Source organism: Erythranthe guttata, chromosome 13 (assembly GCF_056151865.1).
Source record: "Erythranthe guttata isolate IM_541 chromosome 13, IM_541, whole genome shotgun sequence".
NCBI lineage: Eukaryota > Viridiplantae > Streptophyta > Magnoliopsida > Lamiales > Phrymaceae > Erythranthe > Erythranthe guttata.
In genome coordinates, this window is record NC_142545.1 from 5,044,414 (window position 1) to 5,051,996 (window position 7,583).

Sequence of the window (7,583 nt, forward strand, 5' to 3'; positions counted from 1 at the left end):
AACACCTGAACAACTTATAAAAACTAAAAGTAACTTATGAGCTACATATCCAAATACCTTAAATAATAATTTTTAAAATAACAGCTTATCAGCTCCTAAAACATCTTATCAGATATAGGAGTTTATAAGATGTTTTAAATAAGATTAGCCAAACGGGCTCTTAGTGTAGTTTCAAGTTTTAAATATAATGATTAACCTTAAGTATGACTATGTAAACATAAAATTAAAAAAAATATACTTAAAATAACAAATAATTTAATGTTGACAGTGGGATTCGAACCCACGCCCTTTCGGACCAGAACCTTAATCTGGCGCCTTAGACCAACTCGGCCATATCAACATATTAATTTCAATTACAATAGTAATATTTAATTTGCATTTTATGGATAATCTATACACACAATTTTTAATTATTAAATTTCATAATATATTAATTTGAATTCGAATTTCAGACATTGAAGCCTATAAATATACTATATTTGTAAGGAATTAAAATAAATTCCAATTAATATGATATCAAAATATATGGAATGATTAAATTTTAATTAAATGAATAAATACGATTAATATATCTACATCAATTGATGATATATTCTATATTTGTTTTCATTTCCACGTATCTGATAGTTTAATTTATTGAAAGATTCAATTGAATTATTAATGATTTTTCAAAAAACGGATACAAAGAAATGTTAGAAAAAAAGTCTGTTTAATTTTCAATGTAATAATAAAAAATATAAATTATTCAAGACTATTTTATTCAATTTTTATTCAGATATTCCAAAATGTTGGAAAAAAAATTACTGTATCTTTTAAATTATTCAAATACACTAAAAAATTCATAAGTTATTCAAATGTATATTCAAAACAAAAATTTATTAACATAATTATTTAAATTACAATTTTAAATAAAATAATTAAAAATTAAATAAAATAATAAAAAAATACAAGCCACTTTTGGAAAATGAATTAAGTAAAAATAATATTTTATTGACTTTTTAAAATATAAAAGTCGTGATAAATATGTATATGATGTAATGATTAACTGAGTGTATAAATGTTAAATAAGAAATAACTTAAATACATATCAAACTAAAAATGACTACTAAGCAATTTAGTAATAAACATAAGCATGCCAAGTAAGCAATTTGGGATGATGCCTTAGGAATTTGACACATGTCACTCATTGAGGCTATAGATCCCCTTTTTATGTTGGGATAATTAGTGAAAACCCCCCAACACATTTGGTTATATTATGATGGATATAACCCTATTTTCCATATTAGTGAACCCCCCTTATTTTATATTTCAATTTAGCATAAATTAAAATTTGAAGTAGTAAAATTATATTACCCTTAATTACCATATAATATCACCAAACTTTATTTCTCTTCTTCCTCTTTCTTTTCTCTTGACTAGCCGCCTCTCTCTTGTTTCTCCACCCTCTCTCTCGTTTCTTCTCTTCTCCGTTTTTTTTTTTTTTTTTTTTTTTCACGTCATCTCCAACACTAACCTCCTACTCGCCGCCGCTCCTCCACAGACACGTCCGACGACGACATATCCTCCCTATTTTCTCTCATTTCTCGCCCAAAATCTTATATCCATCACGAGTTCTCAGGGAATTTTCATAAAGAGTTGTTTTGGTTTGAAAAGATTTTCGAGATGGAAAAGGCATATGAACACAAAGAGATTTTTCTACAAGGGCAGTTACTGTAAGTTATTCGTAGTGTTCGTAATTTCATGTTGTAATGGATTTCAATTCTATTCATATCCTTGCTAGAAATTCTTTGAAATTGTTATGTATTCCATTGTTATTTGAATGTTTATTCGTTTTTATGTTTTGATTAATTATTTTCTTAGATTAAAAGTTATGACGTTGTGTCTTGATTAAATCATTAAATAGCATTTGATCTCGAAGAATTGTGTCATGTTAAATGTTGAAGATCGAGGAAGAAGATGAATTGGATCTGAGAAGATGGTGTTTTGTAGTTGTATTCTCTCGAAGTAATAGTAGTTTTGCTGTAATTTGGGGATATATTTTTATAGTTGATTTCGACACCGTTATAGTTGTTTTTGTTAATGTTAAAGTTAGTTTTGATTTTTTTGTAGTTATTTTAAATTTTTTGTAGTTGATTTTTATAATGTTGTAGTTGATTTTTATAATGTTATTTTCAGTTCTTTGTAGTTGATTTTTATAATGTTGTAGTTTTTTGTAGTTGTTTTCAGTTCTTTGTAGTTGAAGAAATCAGGCGTTGCTTCAGCTAAGCAGCGAAAATCAACTTCCCCATCGAAGAAATCTCCACTTCTCACTTCCAGTGCCATTGGGGGGTTTTTAATTTCATAGCCAATTTCGATAATTTGTAGTTGTTTTTTTATTTTTTTTAGTTGATTTTCAACAATACTATAGTTGATTTCGACAACTTTGTAGGTGATCTCGATTTTTTTAGTTGATGCACACTAATTTATAGTTGTTTTACAATTTTCTAATAGTTGATTATGGCGAAAAAAACGAACCGTTGAAAAAATAGTTATTTTCTAATAGTTTTTTTACAATTTATAGATGTTTTTTTATTAAAAAAAAATGGTAAAAAAAGGTTGTTTTCTGGAAAAATGCCAAAAATAACTGAAAATTAAATTAAGAAAAATGAAATTAAAAAATCAAAATTATAGTCGATTTCGGAAATTATAGTTGGTTTCGGAATCTTTATAGTTGATTTCGAACAAAAAAGGGTAATTAAAAAAATTAAAATGTTTTTTAAATAAAAAATGAAAAGAAAAATATTATTTTAAAGCTATTATTTTTAGTTTTTAAATAAAATAATAAAAAAACGAAAATTTAAATTTATTTAAATTATATATGAAAAAATTAGAGTTTGCAGATGGGAATTTATGGAAAGATTTGGGAAGTGGTTTTTTGGGATATAATCAATCACACACGATTGTAGGGATCTCAAATTTCTTGATTTTGTGTGTATGTCTTCCAGAAGGCTACTTTCAGAAATCATTAAAATAGTGATTTTTCTACTAATATTAAAAATATAGTTGGATCCCCCTTATTAAAAAACCACTAGAGGGGGTTATGGCTAATCGTACCTTTTATGTTATTTATGAGAGTATTGCGTAACTTACAAAATAATGTATTTATATCTAATTAAAGTATAAAATCAGGGAAGTCTTGTTAAGAAGCAAAAAAAGAATGGGCTTGGAGAAATGCAAATGTGTTTTGAGGAGGGTGTCCCTAGTTAACCCTTCAATAAATGTGTTAGAAACTTAGAATGTGGATTTTTTACAAGCACCACCCCGTGTAATTTTGAATTGCCACATAAAGCCTTGTATAAAAAACTTTAGCAAGACCCACCCACCCACCCCCCCCCCCCCCCCCCCCCCCCCCCCCCCCCCCCCCCCCCCCCCCCCCCCCCCCATGAAATTTAATCAAAGCTATTAAGGCCCATGCGAACCGATCTTGTGATACACTCGCCGTATATGCGAGAGAGGGTGCATAATTTGATATGAAAAAATCATATTATATGAGTGCATTGATGACAATAAGATCATTGATGTGCAGTTGGTTGGTGGCAATTAACGTGTTTTGTTAGTATTTTATTTTGAAACTTTTATTAAACTGGTTATTAAACATATTAATTCTTGTTTTTTAATAGCATTAGTTGTTAGGTAAGATTATGAGTTTTACTTATTAGTTTATTTAACACTTGATATGAACTGATTTTTTATGAGTTTAAATTATAGGGGTCTTAAGATATAAGTCCCTGATGACAAACCTTATTAGAATTAAATGACAAGTCTAACTAAAATTTGCTTCACATCCTTTATTAAATTTATTTCAAAAATGCCCCTCCATTCTCAAATTCGAAATTACACCAAATTGTAAATATACTATGGTATTATTTAACATTTTTAAGTTTGCATCTAGTATTTTTTTTTTACGTGGAACACGTTTTTTTTTTTTTTTTTTTTTTTTTTTCCGTATTTTATCATTATATAAAAATCTATTTTTTCCCCTTCTTTTCTACATAAAGTGAAAATTATGATTTTTATTTTTATTTTTTCGGTCGTAGACATCTTCGGAAATCCATAGGAAACTGTAGTAATCCGTAGTTACCCCATAGACACCTTGAAACCCTAAGACATCTTGAAACCCTAACTCCTCCTACAAACCCTAGCCGCCAGACCCATAGACACCCATAAACATCCAAATCGAATTTTTTGAAAATTTCCACACCAAACCCTAGATCCGCTCCTCCACCACCACCACCACCACCATCCACCACCACCACCATCACCGAGCGCCGCCATCACGCCATCATCCATGCCCAACATCGTCGCCGCGCCTTCCACCATAGATCTGACCTTAAACCACCATAGCCGCCGTCTTCTTGCCTCTACTACCATCCATTTATTGCCACCGTCTCCACCGCCATAACCACCGCCCGTCTCAATAGTGGATCGGAGTGGTGGAGAACGAAAAAGACAGAGAGAGATAGCGATATCGAAAAATAGAGAGATAAAGATTGAGAGAGAGATAGAGAAATATACAGAGAAAGATTGTTGCGAGAGAGAGAGAGAGAGAGAGAGAGAGAGAGAGAGAGAGAGAGAGAGAGAGAGAGAGAGAGAGAGAGAGAGAGAGAGAGAGAGAGAGAGAGAGAGAGAGAGAGAGAGAGAGAGAGAGAGAGAGAGAGAGAGAGAGAGAGAGAGAGAGAGAGAGAGAGAGAGAGAGAGAGAGAGAGAGAGAGAGAGAGAGAGAGAGAGAGAGAGAGAGATGCGAGAGATAGAGAGGGAACGAGATTGAGAGAGAGAAGAAAAAAGAAAAATAAATCTGAGAGAAACGTGACTTTAGAATTTATGGATTTAGGTTAAGGGTAAATTAGGGATAAAAGAAAAATTGAGGATGTGACTCATATTTATTTTTCTAAAAAGGATTTAGTTAATAGAAAAATATTAAGGTTGTATTCCACATCTAACTATGTTTCTAACTACGGACCTCTAGCATATTACCCCTAAATTATAAACCGACTGTACGAATAAGTGAACATAATCGAATCCCATATTTAAAGACATGTGTCCGTATTTACCCGAACAATTAAGTTGTTATGCTCTCATTAATGGGACTATTAGCCATAACACACTCTAGTGTTTTTATAATAAGAGTGGATCCAGCCACCTTTTCAATATTAGTAGGAAATCCACTATCTTAATGAATCCCGAATATAGCCTTTTAAAAGCCACGGTTTTGAAAAAAAAAACAAATTACACAAAATCCGGGGGTTGAGATTAAAACAAGCGTGTCCAATCAGATTCCTAAAATCTTGCATTCCAAATCTTTCCAAAAAATACCACCTACAAACCCTAAATCGCATAAACGGCTAAATCGTCGACGAAACAATCGACGGGGCAAACCCATTCCTTCCTAACCCATAAACTCCATCACCGGAATGTCTGGAAACAACTACATCGGCGATGTTAGAAAGGGGAAACAAAAAAAGTCGACAAGGTACAAAATCAACGAAAATCTTGAAGCTATACACAACCCCGCACCGCCATTAGTTGTTGAAGAAGATGTTTGCGTGCGAGCAGTAAGTATACAATTTGGAAATAGTTGTTTACATTTACATACTATATTTCATTCTACAAAAAAAGCTAATTTACAATTGTGGTTTTTCTTTTTTTTTTTGTTTTTTTTGTTGCGGTACAGGAGAACGTAGGCGAAATCAATGAACGACATTCGACAATCAAATGCCGGTAATTACGTTTGTAATTTATGTAAACAATTTTTTTGTTCTTTTTTGAAAAACTTTTCTTCAATATATAATTGCTTAGTGAAATAGTTTATTTAGTATGAAAATGGCTATTGTGGTTGAAAAAGGTTGATTTTTGAATTACAAAATATTAAAAAGAGTTGAAGATAATTTGGTAGAAAAAACTGAGCGTGAAATAGCTGTGTTTGAAATAGGCTAATTTGTATGAAAACGAATATTGTGGTCAAATAATTCATTTAAAAAACCTGATTATAAAAAAAATGTGTCTAAAATAGTGTAGTTTGTAAAATAGTGGTTTATGAAATAGCTTATTTTGAAATAGTTTACTTTATAAATTAGTAGTTAATGAAACAACTGATTTTTTGAAAAATCTGATTATGAAAAAAATGCTTTTGGAAGAGGTTATATTTGTATTAGGTTTTTTCTAAATATTTTGTGTTACTGGTTCTTGTGCTGACTTGATTTACGCTCGTATTGTATAATTTCAGAAAAAAGTTGTGGACTAAATAGCAAAACATCACAAACTCATACTCGTATGTCAAAACGACAAAGTCGTTGTACTTACTTAAGCGCCACAAAAAAAAGATGATAGTGTTGATTGCGGTGTTGTGGTGGTGTATCTCATAAAAAATCTTTTCGAGCAACAACTAATCATAAATGATGAAGCTGAATCAGAAATCCCAACAATATCAACTAAAATTGTGAAAACCTTTCTAGATTGGGGCGCAACTTCTTTAGAATCATAAAATTATGAACTTGGCTATAATGTTTTTTTTTCTTCTTTTTTTGTATTTTATGTTGACGTATCATTACTTTTTGACCAATTTGTATTTCAGCAAACTGTTTTTGACCAAGTTGTCTTTAATCAATCTGTATCCATAAGATATTCTTGGTAATAGCTGTTACGACGTAGATTAACTTCCATAGTATGTGGTATCTTTTGATAATAGATGTTCATTTGAGTATAGTTATATGCATTTGTTGTTGCGGAAAAATAGATGTTCGTTTGAGTATAGTCTTAAGTATTTGCTGTTAATGATAGGCATAAGCAGCATGTTCAGAAAATCGACTATAACTTGAAAAATATCTTTTATTTTGATAATAGTTGTTTTTGAATTATATTATTTTGAAAATAGTTGAATGTAACATAATTGATTTGTAAATAGTTCATTAGAAACAGGTGATTGTTAAAAAACTGTGATTGAGATATATTATTTTGGAAATTAGTAGATATGAAGCAGCTGATTTATGGAATTAGCTGAATTTAAGGTGAGTAACCATTGGTATGGTTCGTATTTAAATAGTTGGTTTTATCCAATTATTATATAAATATTGTGCACCAACAACCATAACCTGCAACCAACTATACTAACATTGTCGACAACAAACTCAAGCTTGTAACAAAAGTGAAATGAATATATTGGAACTGTTTATTCGATGTATGAATAAGATTGTCGAGCTGGAAAACAAAACCAATTATTTAAATATGATGAGAACAACTATTATTTGCAAAACTGCTATAACAAGCACTGTACAGCTTACGTTCATCGTCATTCTTTCGAACCACACTAAGTAATATGCCCTTGTGTACGCCCTTCAAAAAGGTACCATCGAGCATGACAACAGGACGACGAAACCTAAACTCCTCCATACATGGTGCGAACATCATACAGTATCAGCTCCACCCTCCACCACAACATCCATACGCACTAACAATAATTCACGCATCAACGCAAACATGGATACCAAGTCTTTATCTTCCGTAAGAATGCATTCTCCACAATCTGCAAGCATATATGTCATGGTTAT

General features: G+C 31.0%; 1 non-coding gene across 1 annotated transcript; it reads right to left on the reverse strand.

Moving 5' to 3' along the window:
• Window positions 1–259: 259 nt before the first annotated feature.
• On the reverse strand, window positions 260–340 carry TRNAL-AAG (transfer RNA leucine (anticodon AAG)). Its single transcript has one exon. It is a non-coding gene; the product is annotated as a tRNA-Leu (tRNA).
• Window positions 341–7,583: the final 7,243 nt, after the last annotated feature.